Below are 15,203 nucleotides of genomic sequence, written 5' to 3'. Positions count from 1 at the left end.
ACGTTTCCTCCGCTCCTACTGCATGAACCGTCAGGAGGATTGGAGTAGATTCCTGTTCTGGGCTGAGTATGCCCAAAATTCCCTAAGAAAACCCTCTACCAACCTGACACCTTTCCAATGTGTGCTGGGTTTTCAACCTCCCTTATTCCCCTGGTCTGGGGAACCTTCGGATCTCCCCGCTGTAAACTCCTGGTTCCAGCAGAGTGAAGCTACCTGGAATCAAGCTCACATCCACCTCCAGAGAGCTGTTCGTCGCAATCAGGTTCAGGCAGATCGTCAGCGCCGGCCCAATCCACCCTACGAACCAGGACAATGGGTTTGGCTCTCAACACGGAATCTACGCCTTCGCTTACCATGCAAGAAATTAAGTCCCAGGTACGTGGGTCCATTCAAAATCACCCGTCAAATCACTCCAGTGTCATTTAGACTAGACTTACCTGCAGAATACCGTATCTCACCCACATTCCATGTTTCTCTGTTAAAGCCCGCTGGTCGCCCGGAGGAGAGGGAGGTCCTAGACGAGACCGCTCCACAGGTGCCCGCTCCCCTGATCATCGATGGCGAGGAGGTCTACAGAGTCAGTACCATCCTGGACTCCCGACGCCGGAATGGTCTCCTACAATACCTGGTCGACTGGGAGGACTATGGTCCCGAGGAACGGTCTTGGGTGCCCGCCAAGGACATCTTGGATCCATCTCTCACCGTGGAATTCCATTCAACCCACCCAGATCGGCCAGGACCTCGTGGTAGGGGAAGACCTCGGCGTCGGCCACCTCCTCGTGCCAGGAGGCACTCGCAGGGGAGGGGCTCTGTCACAAGCGCGGTCTCTGTGGCTCCCTCTATCCCGCGCCAGCGGGAACCTTCACCTGAATATTGACTACATTACCCACAATCCCGTGCCTGGGAACGCTCATTTCCAGTTCCGGGTCTCCCGGTTCACTTCCTCTATGGCGGCCATAAGAGCGTGCCACGCCAGCTCATTCACTGCGAAGTTTTGTCGGTTATGTACCCAATCCTGAGCGTTATTCATTGGACTGTCTTACTGCTGCCAACCGGACTGGATATACTGTGTGTGAACCTTTTCTGCCTGCCCTTTATCGACCCACGCTTTCCCTACGGACTACTGTTGTTGATCTCAGCCTGCCTCGACCCCATTGCATGGACTCTGACTACTCTTCTGGATTTTCCTTCACCACACCAGTTTGCCGTTGTTGACCTAAGCCTGTTTGATTTGTCTTTTGATAATAAACTCTTGCACATGGATCCTATGTCTCTCGATTCTTCTGATGCCGCGTCACAGCTGGTCATAGCTGGAAGGCAGGCTGGTTTTAGAGGGGTTTTGGCCACTTTTCCAGCCTGCCCACGCTGGTCAGGCTGATCTTAGCTGGTCAGGCTGGGAAACCACCAGCTAAAACCAGCCTGGCCAGGCTACCAGCTAAAACCAACTACTTCCAGCTTAAACCAGATAGCCTAGGATGGTTTAGCTGTTTTTTTTCGTACCTGTGTTTTACGCTGTATTAAGCCGTGGACTAGCGCATTGTAAAATCAATGGATGGATGATTCAGCTGCGGGCGCCATCTTCTGGCGAGACGCGGGAATTCAATCGGCGCGTGACTCTCACAGCGCATGATGGGTTATCTCTCTGGCCAGGCTGGAAAAGTGGCCAAAACCCCTCTAAAACCAGCCTGCCTTCCAGCTATGACCAGCTAAAACCAGCCAACCAGCCTAGGCTGGTTTTAGCTGTTTTTTTCACCAGGGATGGGGAAGTTCCAGTAGTAAGATTAAAGGATTTATTTTGAACTCTGTCACGGAAATTATGTATGAACCCGATTTAAACAATTTAATAATCAATTTACAACGAACTTGTACCTGTGTTGTACGCTGTAGTACACAGTGGACGAGCGCGTTGTAAAATGAAGGGATAGATGATTCAGCTGCAGGCGCCATCTTTTGGCGAGACAGGAAATTTAATCGACGCACGACTCTCACAGTGCATTATGGGTTATCTCTAGACGTTGAGTGTACATCGGTTGTACACTCGTTTTTGCGGTGCATTGTGGGATTGAATGAGTGCACTCGAGAACGTTCACTATGGTTTCAAACACCACTTAAAATGTCTGTCCCCTAGGGGGCGATTTCGGATACAGCCATTGTATCAGACAGGAGAGATGCAAAATGTGCAGTGTTGGGGGGCCTCCAGGAACGTGGTTGGGAACCACTGGTATAGCGAATATTTTCACCAGAAGATGGCGCTGTGAGCTACCCCGATTACTTGGTAACAAAACCACGGCACGAATAACAGAACTTGGGAGACATCAATTATTAAAAGAAACACCCTCAATGGTTTCAAGGTAGTAGCCTACATGTTAAATTTAGTTCACCATCACGTTCAATTCATAAGTTGCTAATGTTCCTGTTTGTTTGCTTTTGATGAAGGTAATGTAGTTTGTGCATCAATCTCTATATTGCTTCATATTCTCATCTACATTTAAAACTACAAAAAAGTGTTCTTCCCGATGGGGTTAACCTCAATACCCTAAAAGTAAACTTTCTGCCTCATCACCTATTTAACTAAATGCAACCTTTCCTTCTAAACCTGTTTATGACCATTTATTATTTGATGTTTAATTCTTTTATTACATATAGAACATTTAGTTCTCAATTAGGGGACTGGACATAATGTTTTGTCATTTTGTAACTGAGCAGTGCTTTTGTTGAACAGAGGGTACATATGGCTCAATTCTGCCAAAAGTGTTACATTTCTCAAAGCACAGCAATCAAACAAGACTTCAAACATCAGCAGTGATGTCACTTCACTGGAAATAAAACAAACAGGCATCTGAGCTTTAAATACCTGACATTCTCAACACAAGCCTCAGTATCAGGCATAACATCACTAGTAAGATCTCAAACATGGCTCAGCAGGAATACAAAATTCTTAGCGACAAAATGTTCACCTACAAAGGAACTGTCTTAAGTTTGGTAGGCAATCACGATGCTACTCCAGAATATATTGATGGTATAATGGATTTTGAAACAAAGGATGATGATGTCTTTGTTGTTACCTTCCCGAAATCTGGTAAGTGAGATGTTGGGCTGTATTTATAACATGTCTATTTCAAAAATCTGTTGTCAAACTTTCAGCATACTTGCTACTAATCAAACTAACGGAGCAGTATGAACTTTTCATTGCCATGTAAATGTTTAATGTTAACAGAACAATCAAATTCAATGTGTGTTATATGCTCAACTCTGGTCTCTCAGGTACGGTATGGACCCAACGGATCATGACGTTAATATATGCAGAAGATTTCCCGGACAAAGCCAACCAAATCACAATCAAGCAGGTGCCCTGGCTAGAGTATTTGGTTATGGGGACAGATTTCAACACACGTCCATCTCCCAAGACTCTTCTGTTCCCATTTAACCCAGCCGCTGATGCCCAAAATGCTGCAAAGAAAAGGAAAAGTATGTATATCTTCATCAGTCGATTGCTTGATGTCATGCACAGGTTTTAATACATCTGTCTTCACTGTCAGGTCATCTATGTCATGAGAAACCCGAAAGATGTCATGGCGTCATATTTCCATTTTTCCAACAACATCAAAGACCTGGATTCTTCTGAGAACTTTGATGAGATGCTGGAAAAATTCTTCACAGGAAGCAGTAAGAGATCAGGATATTTGTTTTTACTTATACATATACTTACATTTACTGATATAGAGAATGTTTATATAAATATTAATATATTGAGTGTTGTGTCTGGTTAGTGGTTGGTGGCTGTTGGTTTGACCATGTTAAAGGATGGATCACAAATAAAGACAAATACAACATCCTGATCCTTACTTATGAAGAAATGATCAAGGTAAGACTGGTTTGACTCTTTGACCTTTCCATCAAACTTATTTTAAATTATTGTACTGTTCTTAGATATGAACCTCTGTAGACTGACTGGTGAAATGTACAAATCTTTTATTAGGACCTCAGATCTGTCATTGTGAAAATCTGTGAGTTTGTGGGAAAGAGTCTTTCAGATGCAACGATCGATAAAGTGGTGCAGGAAGCCACATTCAAGCACATGAAGAAAGACCCTTTGGCCAACTATGACTTCCTTCCTCAGATCATCACAGACTCTCCAAAAGGATTTTTTTTTGCGCAAAGGTCAGACAAAGGTTTATCATAATCATACAAGCATTATCATTATTCAACTTTATAGACAGTCTAGTTATTATTAATGCAACATCTGTTCTAGAAGTGACAGAACACTTTTGAAATTCTTCATTATTTCATTAGTTCATTATGTATGTAATAAATATCTAATATCAGCGGCATGGGGAAAATGTTATATTAATGTTTTCAACCTGCTGTGTTACAGGAACAGTTGGGGACTGGAAGAACTCTTTAACGGTGGCTCAGAATGAATGTTTTGACCGTGTCTACCAAGAAAAAATGAAGGATGTACCTCTGAACATGATCTGGGACATCTCAGAATTGCATGAGCTGTGACAACCATTTTACATCAAATCACATACTTCATGACCATGATCCTTTCTTTATTTGTAACTGACACACTTCTGTTGAGTTAGCATATTTACTTCATAAAAATGGTTTAGTTCCTTCGAAAAAGTCGGTTAGGTAGGCTAACTCTATAGCAGAGGTCAGCACTGAGATACACACAGAAACTTGTTATTAACTTATTATAAACAGCTTTCACACTGAATTCATTATTTATGCTTCATTATATTTCTTAGCGTGTGTTTTTTGAAGTCAGCTTCATTGTTTGTAGAGAAAGACACAAAACCAAGCATGTAAATGTTTAAACATGTTCAGCTTATTTTCACTTGTGGACTATATGTACATGTCTTTTATTTGAAATATCTTATTCTATTAATGCTTTATAGTTTAATCTACATTCAAAACTGCAAAACAATAAAAACTGATTTAGCTAAAACCAGTTGGGGTTGCCAGTGGGGGACCAGTTCACCACAGACGTCCGATCAGAGACATGAAGATGCAGCTTAAAGTTCTTAGATGCTTTTTATTCTCTCTGCAGCAGTTCCATCAATGTTCAATGATTGTTGAGTACACTGGTATTTCCGTGAGTGCATGTATGTGTGGTCTGAAACAAGCATAATAACAAAATTTGAATAAAGCAATACAATAAACGCAGTAAATTCTTACAATGAAAGGTAGCAAACAATATATGAACACAAATTAATCACAAGTATCTTTAAACAATGAATATCAATCGAACAAAATATAAGTTCCGAAAGATAACAGTTAACATGAGCTGAAGTACATATATTTACTTCTTTGGTTCATATATTATACAGTGCCTTGCAAAAGTATTCATACCCCTTCATTTTTTTTCACATTTTGTTTTGTTGCAGCATTATGTTAAACTGCTTTAAATTAGTTTTTCCCCACATCAATTTACACTCCATACACCATAATAACAACAAAGCAAAAAAACAGATTTGCTAATTTTACAAATTTATTAAAAATAAAACACTGAAATAAGTACATTGCATAAGTATTCATACCCTTAACTCAGTACATAGTTGAAGGACCTTTACAGCCTCAAGTCTTTTTGGGTGAGGTGACAAGCTTTGCACATCTGCATTTGGCAATTATCTGCCATTCTTTGCCTCACCTTTTCACCTCTCAAGCTCTGTCAGCTTGGCTGGCAGACATTTTCTAGAGTCCTAGTTGTTCCAATCGTCTTCCATTATGGATAATGGAGGCTACATGCTTCTGTGAACCTTCAATGAAGCAGATTTTTTTTTCTGAACTCTTCCCTAGATCATTGCCTTAACGCAATCTGTCACTGAGCTCTACAGGCAGTTATCTTGACCTCAGGACTTGGTTTTTGCTCTGATATGCATTTTCAGCTGTTAGACCTTTTCTGAGAGGTGTGTGCCTTTCTAAATCATACTCATTCAAATGAATTTGCCACAGTTTAACTCCACTCCAAGTGTAGTAACATCTAGAAGCAATATGAATGCTCCTGAGCTAAATTTCGAGTGTCCCAGAAAAGGGTATGGATACTTATGCAATGGGATATTTTCAGTTTTTTATTTTTAATAAATTTGCACAAATGTTAAAAACCTATTTTTTGCTTTGCCATTATGGAGTAGGGAGTGTAGATTGATGTGGGAAAAAAGTAATTTAAAGTAGTTTAACATAAGGCAGCAACATAACAAAATGTGAAAAAAATGAAGGGGTATGAATAATTTCGCAAGGCACTGTATGCACACAACACTAAAGATGAAGAAAGCATCAAGTTACCTTTCTTTCACCCATTCCAGCTTTCACTTCAACAGTCCTGATTCTGTTGTCTACCCCAGGGAATACTTGACACCTGGCCATAGGGCCCAATGAAAATGATAGTCCAGGACCATGTAACTAAAACTTAATAAACCACCTTCAAAGTTATCTGCTATAATTAATTGCTAACGGTGCGAAAAAACGTTCTTATAACAACATTCTCAGAACCTTTTTTGATGTTATTTGTACATGATTGAGGTTTTTGTCATGTTAAGAGAAAATGGTCTTATAACAACATTCTCAGAACGTTTTTTGATGCAATTTGAGGTTCTCGTAAGAGTAAGAGAAAACGTACTCGGTTACTAACGTAACCTCGGTTCTCTCTAGAGAGGGAACGAGTACTGCGTAAGTATCTTACGCTAGGGGGAAAATCCTTTTCCGCGAGAGATATTGAAGCCAAAAAATTATCCTTAATTTTGTATTAATGTAAAACGCGTTGCAGCAGTGTACAGACATAGGCGAAACAGCTTGCGTGCCTATTGGCTGCTCTGCGGCAACTGCAGCAGCCTATTAGAGCGAGGCCTGACGCGACGCCAGAACCAATGGGGGCATTTCGCGCCCTTTGCGTCGCTTCGCGCCCTTTTCGTAGCTTCCCGCCTAAAAGGGCGTGGTCTAGACCTATAAGGATCGCTCGTAGGCAACTATTATCTGGTTTTTCATCATCGAAGCAACCAGAGCGTGCGCATGCACGGCAAGATACGCAGTACTCGTTCCCTCTCTAGAGAGAACCGAGGTTACGTTAGTAACCGAGTACGTTCTCTTACGAGAGGTCTCTCGTACTGCGTAAGTATCTTACGCTAGGGGACCCAGTGTAAAACGCCGTGCATGCTGAGATCTGACACCAAAGACCCAAGGGCGAAAGCCCGGGGTTCATACAGTTCATAATCACCTATAGAACTCACAGGGAGTCCGGGGAAGAGGGAGGGGCAACGCCGCACTCTTCCACATAGTGCAGCGTCACTCAGACGCTAAGTAAACGTACATACAGGGCGGGGTTACGGCCTGAGCTGACGTAAGAATAAGGGTCTTAACACAGTTTGCCCAGACACATCTTGTGCTATTACTTTCACTGTCGACCCTAGAGCTGTGCTCAGTAGACGCAGCATCCCGAGCTGATAACATCAGGTCAGACAACACTGAACATCTAGACTGACAGTAATCTGGCCTGTAAGGCGGGAACCTCCAGGTTGTAAAACCTTATAAATGTAGACGGAGAGGCCCAGCCCGCCGCCGTACAAATATCTTGCAAGGCAATCCACTTGACCAAGCCCACGATGAGGCCACGCCCCTCGTGGAATGTGCTATGACACCTAGCGGGCACTGCATGCCTTTGGAAGCATATGCCAACGCAATAGCATCAACTATCCAACTGGATAAGCTCTGTTTCGCCGCGGCCAGTCCCTTGGGACGCCCATAAAACGAAACAAAAAGCTGCTCTGTCTAAAAGCAGACGAGCGAGACATGTAAGCTCGTAATGCCCTGGCTGGGCATAGGAGGCTCGCGTCCGTTTCCTCATCGTTGACCGGTAGGGCTGACAGCGCGATGACCTGTGCCCTAAACGGTGTGTTGAGTGATTTTGGAACGTAACCATGTTTGGGTTTGAGTATGACTTTAGAGTCATTAGGTCCAAATTCCCTGCACGTCGCGCTCACCGAGAGTGCGTGCAAATCCCCTATGCGCTTCACTGAAGCGAGAGCCAGCAGAAACACAGTCTTAAGAGACAGGTATTTCAAATCAATCGTCTGCAGAGGCTCGAATGGTCCACCTTTCATGGCCTCTAGTACCACAGAAAAGGTCCCATACGGGGACTGAGGGAGGTCTGGGGGGATTCAGTCTTCTAGCTCCCCTCAGGAAGCGAATAACTAAATCGTTCCTTCCTATTGACTGACCTAGCGTTGTGCTCGAAAACGCTGTTATAGCCGCCACATAGACTTTGAGCGTGGACGGGGTTCTGCCCTTGTCCAGCAGCTCTTGTAGAAAGGAAAGCACTTCCATCACACCACAGTTAGTAGGTGACGAGCCGCGGGCTGCGCACCAGCCCGAAAACACTGACCATTTTGAGGAATAGAGCCGTCTCGTAGAAGGGGCTCTAGCCTGCGTGATCGTGTTCAATACTCCTTTAGGGAGTTCATCATATATTCGCTGGTGGCCCAGACATGAAGGGACCACAGCTCTGGGTGAGGATGCCAAATCGAGCCGCTGGCCTGAGAGAGAAGGTCTCTCCTCACTGGTATCAGCCACAGGGCGGTGCTCGTCAGCTGCATCAGCGCTGGGAACCAGGGCTGGTTTTCCCAAAACGGCGCTATCCGCAGTATTGAACATCCTTTTTTCCCTGACCCTCTCTATCACCTGAGGTAGGAGAGAGACGGGGGGGAAAGCATAGAGATGACGGCGGGGCCATTCGTGGGCCAGCGCGTCTCTGCTTTTAAGTAAAATTCCAGACAGTGAGCGTTGTTTGGAGACGCAAACAGGTCTACTTCCGCTCTGCCGAATTTTTTTATTTTTTTTTTACAGTAGTTGTACTGTCTGTGGGTGTAGAGACCATTCGCCTGCTGGAACATTGTTCCTGGACAGTCTGTCTGGCCCTATGTTTAGAAGCCCCGGCACATGCGCTGCTTTCAGCGAGTGCAGGTTGCGCTGAGCCCATACCAGGAGGCGTTCTGCAAGTCTGTTTAGGTTTTTGGACCTGAGACCGCCCTGGCGATTTATATAGGAAACCACTGACATGTTGTCCGAGCGGACTAGTACATGGTTTCCTTTTATTTGGGGACAGAAGCGCGTCAGCGCGTTCTGTACTGCCAGCATTTCGAGGCAGTTGATATGCAGGAGCTTTTTCCATTCTGGCCACTGGCCAAAAGACGGTCTGCCCTCGAGCAGAGCCCCCCATCCCGAGGTGGACGCGTCTGTAGACACCACTTTTATTCTCAAAGAAGTCCCCAGGCTTACATCTAACTGGTACCAGTCGACTGCTCTCCACGGTTTCAGGGCTGTGACACATTTCTGATTGACCGTGAGGCGAAGCCGACCGGACGCCCATGCTTGACGCGGGACGCGCACTTTCTGCCAGAACTGCAGTGGGCGCATACATAGCAGACCCAGCTGCAGAACTGATGACGCTGAGGCCATGAGACCCAGCATTTTCTGAAATTTTTTGAGCGGGACAGACGCGCCGCAGCGGAACGAGCCCGCTGTGCGCTGAATGTCTGCTGCGCGCTGTGGTGACAGCCGCGCTATCATTGACAGCGAGTCCAATTCTGTGCCCAGGAAGGAAGTTTTCTGACGTCCATGCACTTCGTAAATGTACGGGGTGCCTGGGACAAACCGAACGGCAGGACTGTGTACTGATATGCCTGGCCCTCGAAGGCGAATCTCAAAAATCGCCTGTGACGTGACGCTATCTGTATTTGAAAATACGCGTCTTTCAGATCCACTGACACGAACCAGTCTCCTTGGCGAACTTGCGCGAGGATTTTTCTGGTCGTGAGCATCCTGAACCGACGCTTCACCAGCGCTTTGTTCAGTTGCCTTAGATCTAATATGGGTCTGTGACCACCGTCTTTTTTCGGTACCAGGAAATATCTGCTGTACAGCCCTCCATCGCTTTGAGCTTGAGAAAGGGGCTCTATGACCCCTTTGCTCAATAGTTTCGCCACTTCGGCTCGAAGCAGGTGTGCTGCTTCTGTCTGCATTGTGGTCTCGACGCGCGCTGTATAGCGGCGCGGGCGTCGGTGAAACTGTAGCGAATAGCCTCCTTTTATAATGTCCAGCACCCATTTCGAAACCCCTGGAAGCTTTTCCATGCGTTTGCATGAATAGCTAGAGGTTGAATACGAAGCGCGCTCCGTTCTTTCAGTAACAGAGTGGTTTCGGTGTGCTGTGGCACCAGAGACGTGCTCGTGACATTCGGGGCGTGGGGCACGCTGATAGCGGGAACTATTATGTCTGTGTGTGGATGTGGTTGTGTGGCAACAGGCACATTTAACACACTGCAAACACCGTTCGCCTGCATACACGTTAGTTTCGTTTTTACAGAAACCTTGGGGCGTGCATAATGTGATGTCTGTGGGCACTGAGAAGTGGGCACGTTTACCACATGTGAAGCGCAATCGATCTGAGTCGATTTTATGTGCACAAGACCTGTGTGACAGGCTGTGCTTGTGTGTAGAGATGAGCACTAGGTAGTGGGCATTCTTACTACACGTGAAACACCATCGGCCGTGGCCGGGACTCCAGAAAATACACTCTATTGGGGGTTTATCTGGGTAGCCGTGAAAACAACCTTTGTGTGCAGGCAAGCGGGCGACAGAACCGGCTTGTTGGCTGCAGCAAACACTGGAACAGTCACATTTAACACACTCCAAACGTCGTTCGCTTGCATGGAGCGAATGCACGTTGATTTCATGCAAAACGTGCTCGTGACATTTGAGGCATGGGGCACGCTGATAGCGGGAACTATTATGTCTGTGTGTTGATGTGGCTGTGGGGCAGCGGGCACATTTAACACACTCCAAACAACGTTCGCCTGCATAGAGCGAATGCACTTTTGGTTTCGTTTTTACAGAAACCGTTTGACGTGCATAATGTGGTGTCTGTGGCCACTGTGAAGCGGGCACATTTACCACGTGTGAAGCACAATCGATCTGAGTCGATTTTATGTGCGCTGTGCTCGTGTGTAGAGATGAGCACTGGTTAGTGGGCATTCTTACGACACGTGAAACACCATCGGCCGTGGCCGGTTGTGAAGCGCAATCGATCTGAGTCGATTTTATGTGCGCTGTGCTTGTGTGTAGAGATGAGCACTGGTTAGTGGGCATTCTTACGACACGTGAAACACCATCGGCCGTGGCCGGTTGTGAAGCGCAATCGATCTGAGTCGATTTTATGTGCGCTGTGCTTGTGTGTAGAGATGAGCACTGGTTAGTGCATTCTTACGACACGTGAAACACCATCGGCCGTGGCCGGTTGTGAAGCGCAATCGATCTGAGTCGATTTTATGTGCGCTGTGCTTGTGTGTAGAGATGAGCACTGGTTAGTGGGCATTCTTACGACACGTGAAACACCATCGGCCGTGGCCGGGACACCAGACAATACACTTTATTGGGGGTTTATCTGTGTAGCCGTGGGAACGACTTTTGTGTGCAGGCAAACGGGCGACGGAGCCGGTTTGTTGGCTGCAGAAAACACTGGAACAGTCACATTTCCTGGAACTGGACGAGCGAATAACTTTGGTGGGGGTCCGGCAACAGCGGGACTCGTACACCGTCGTTTTCCTAGTTGTGCTAGGATGATTTCGGAGGCTCAGGTTTCAACTCAATCCTGGGCCGCGGGCCGCGTCTGGCGGGGCGGCGGCCAGACGAGAAAAACGTCAGAAAGCGTTAGCCACGGGTGCCTCTCAGCAACGTCTGACGGCAAGCTTTAGAGGGGAGGGCCGACTTAGCACGCCGTCCAGCGGAGGGCAGACATAAGTGGGCTGCTATCGCCTCTTCTGAGCAGCATGCGCGTTCCCGCTTTGACGGGAAACGGAAATCCTCTTCCTCCTTCATGGCCCCCCTCGTCAGCGGCGTCGATTGAAGCGGTGGCAGACAGCGGCCGCTTTACGTCCGGAACAGAGGCTGACGAGGTCGATGAAGCAGGCGGGCGAACCGGCGAGCTTTGTCGGCTGGGGGAAGGATCCGGGGCCCGCTGGGCACGGCGCTTTTTACGGCGCGACACCGCGGCGGGCGGGGGAGCAGTCTCAGTGAAGAAGGCAAGGCAAGTCCTCAGAGTCGCCATTGGCATCTGCACGAGCCGTATGAAAGCATCTTAAAAAAGACGCTTTGCTATTTTTTAGAGAAACAGTGTGTATCGCGGCGGCGACACACACTGTAGATTATAAAGGATATAGGCGCCGGAAAGCGCAGCAGGAAGGCACGGAAGGCGGCGTGGCCAGCAGCTCCAATGGCTCGTCCCGTTGAGATGCTTGCAGTCGACGGCGGCTTCTTCTCCGGCTCCAGCGATGCGTGTGCTTCGCTTGAAGGATGAAAAATCAGATAATAGTTGCCTACGAGCGATCCTTATAGGTCTAGACCACGCCCTTTTAGGCGGGAAGCTACGAAAAGGGCGCGAAGCGACGCAAAGGGCGCGAAATGCCCCCATTGGTTCTGGCGTCGCGTCAGGCCTCGCTCTAATAGGCTGCTGCAGTTGCCGCAGAGCAGCCAATAGGCGCGCAAGCTGTTTCGCCTATGTCTGTACACTGCTGCAACGCGTTTTACATTAATACAAAATTAAGGATAATTTTTTGGCTTCAATATCTCTCGCGGAAAAGGATTTTCCCCCTAGCGTAAGATACTTACGCAGTACGAGAGACCTCTCGTAAGAGAACCTTCTTGGAACAACATTCTCAGAACATTATATAATTTGTAAATGAAAACTTTCTTACAGCATTAAGTTTTTAGAAATACTGTATAAGGGTCTCATAATGTTATTACAATTGTAGATTGGGATGTTCCTGTAACGTTGTCATAACAGAGAAAAAAAATTGAAATTGTCATAACAGGTATAAAAGATGCAAACCATGTAATAAAAATACGTACTTTTTTGCAGCACTGTTTTTACGTACCTCACTGCACCTCTACCTATTAGATTGTGTTTTTTAACGTCTACACCTACCCCAACCCTAAACTTAGCCCTTACTATAATAAAAACTGTTGTACAGTGTGAAAAAAAATAACGTTAGACTGATGTGCGCATGTCCAGTAGCGAATCATGTCTCCCTTCTAGTCTTTACCCTGCACGTTTCGCGGCAGTTTCAAAAAGAAATGTCCACTGAGTGGCGCTAAAACACAGGTTCAATAAGTAAACCTTGGCACGAACCTTGCATAAAAACACTGGTAGCAAGCGGAGGTAAACTAGGGTGACCATATTCTGAGAATCCAAAAAGAGGACACCCTCCTCAGGATGGGCTTGACCCGCCCAAGTGATGGGGTGACCTCAGGATGGGGTGACCCACCCAAGTGCTCAGTAATGACAGCTTTTAGCGCTTTTAGAAATCAAATATTTATTTAAATTCTCTTTCTGTTTGAACTGAATCTTGTATCACAACCTTAATGCCTTGTAAAAAATATCATATCTCTTAGTCTTTTCTTTATACAGGCCTAATACAAACATAAATAAATAATACATAAAATGCTTAAATAAGAAGAAAGAGATAGCCCACGTTTCAGCATTTCGGCATGTTAGTGACACACAGCTCTTGCAGGGCAGCTCCTCGTTTGTTTTGTTTTGACAATTGGGTCTTTCACATCATCAGACAGGTACCTCAGAATAATGCCGGTGGACAGTGGCTGCATTTAAAGTGTTGAATTAATGACGGTCAGTGAAATGAGGTAAAACCCCGGACATTTTATGATATTTTACAAAATCCCCCCGTACATAATTTTATAGCCAAAAAGGAGGACATGTCTGGGTAAAAGAGGACGTATGGTCACCCTAAACGGGTAAAATCCATGGAATAAGAGAAAAAAATAATTTTGTGCCTTTTGACGCAGCAGGCGCAGTAATATCACGCAGCGCCTGAAATTAGTTCCTGTCACGGATCAGGCAGGAACACACGAACAATGACGTAATAAAAAGACGTACATTTAATAAATCCAATGGAATACAGGCAGACACAGGAACACCAGGGGATAACATCCAATGAACATCAAAGACCGACAGCAATGAGGTGAAAACACACACACTAAATACACAGGCTGATTACACACACACAGGTGCAGACAATGAGGGAGAAACCAAAACACTAAGATCTGCGGGGGGAATTGATGGGGAAACCAACATGAAAGTCCGGGGGTGTGACATTACCTCCCCCTCCCGGAAGGCACATGTAACCCGTAACACCCGAAGTTTCTTATAAGTTGTTTAGCAATGGACCAGTAAGCTCAGAAGTGTAGATTCGTCCAAGGAGAGAGAGTTTGCAACATCAGTGAACAACTCAGACAAGGGGTTTGAGGTGAGAATGGAAAATTTGTATTTTAACAGTGTCCACAGAAATAAAAGATAAACAACAATTTTGTGTCTCACACTCAGTCTCAGTTTAGTTTACATTCAATAGTAACGATTTATACCGTTTTCTTTCCTTACAGGGCGCTTTACAATATCACTTGTCAAGGTAAGTTAATATTTTCCTTTTTTTCTTTCTCTTTGTTAGTAGCTAATTCACTCAGCTGAATGTTAACGTTGTTTGTGATTAAACCTATAATCAACCATTTCCCTTATTTAACTGATTTGTTCTTAATTTACTTATTTAACTCTTTAAACATTTACTAGTAAACCTCAAACAAAGTATTTGAAAGAATAACTCCCAATAAACAAAAGTACATTCAATCTGAGCACTTCAAATTTTACCCAGAGTCCAGTGCTCGTGAAGAACACTCAAAAAGATTCTTTGAAAAATCAATCAGTTCCTAATTTCAGTCCAGGAATCCAGGAAAATCCACAAAGTCTATGACGAAACAGGAAAAGTGATATGAAATTCCACTCCTACCATTCAAGGATGAACAAGTTCAATGTCTGTGTTCTTTCAAAACAGGAAGGTTCAAAGGATCCGGTTAACGGGCGGCTCGCCAGTCCAACTCTGCCGTTACGCACACAGAAAAGAGTTGAGACGGTCCTCAATCCAGGAAGGGTTCACACTTCACTCAATTCGCATCCAGAGCAGACCACAATCAGCAGCTGAACATCAACAGAGCATCACACAGAACACACCAAGGAGAAGAAAAAAAACCTGGCCCTGAAAACAGAAGGCCAAAAGAACAATTAGCACTTTACAATATATGCATTAATTCAGTTTAACACAATTTCAAATAAACACAACCATTTATATCCATTCGTATACCGCT

General features: G+C 45.4%; 1 pseudogene; it reads left to right on the top strand.

Moving 5' to 3' along the window:
• Positions 1 to 2,913: 2,913 nt before the first annotated feature.
• On the top strand, positions 2,914 to 4,506 carry LOC141338051 (amine sulfotransferase-like; annotated as a pseudogene).
• The last annotated feature ends 10,697 nt before the right edge of the window (positions 4,507 to 15,203 follow it).

This window comes from Garra rufa, chromosome 7 (genome assembly GCF_049309525.1).
Source record: "Garra rufa chromosome 7, GarRuf1.0, whole genome shotgun sequence".
In the NCBI taxonomy this organism is placed as follows: Eukaryota; Metazoa; Chordata; class Actinopteri; order Cypriniformes; family Cyprinidae; genus Garra; species Garra rufa.
The sequence above is the reverse complement of the archived record's forward strand: the minus strand, read 5'-3'. Positions and strand labels throughout refer to the sequence as shown.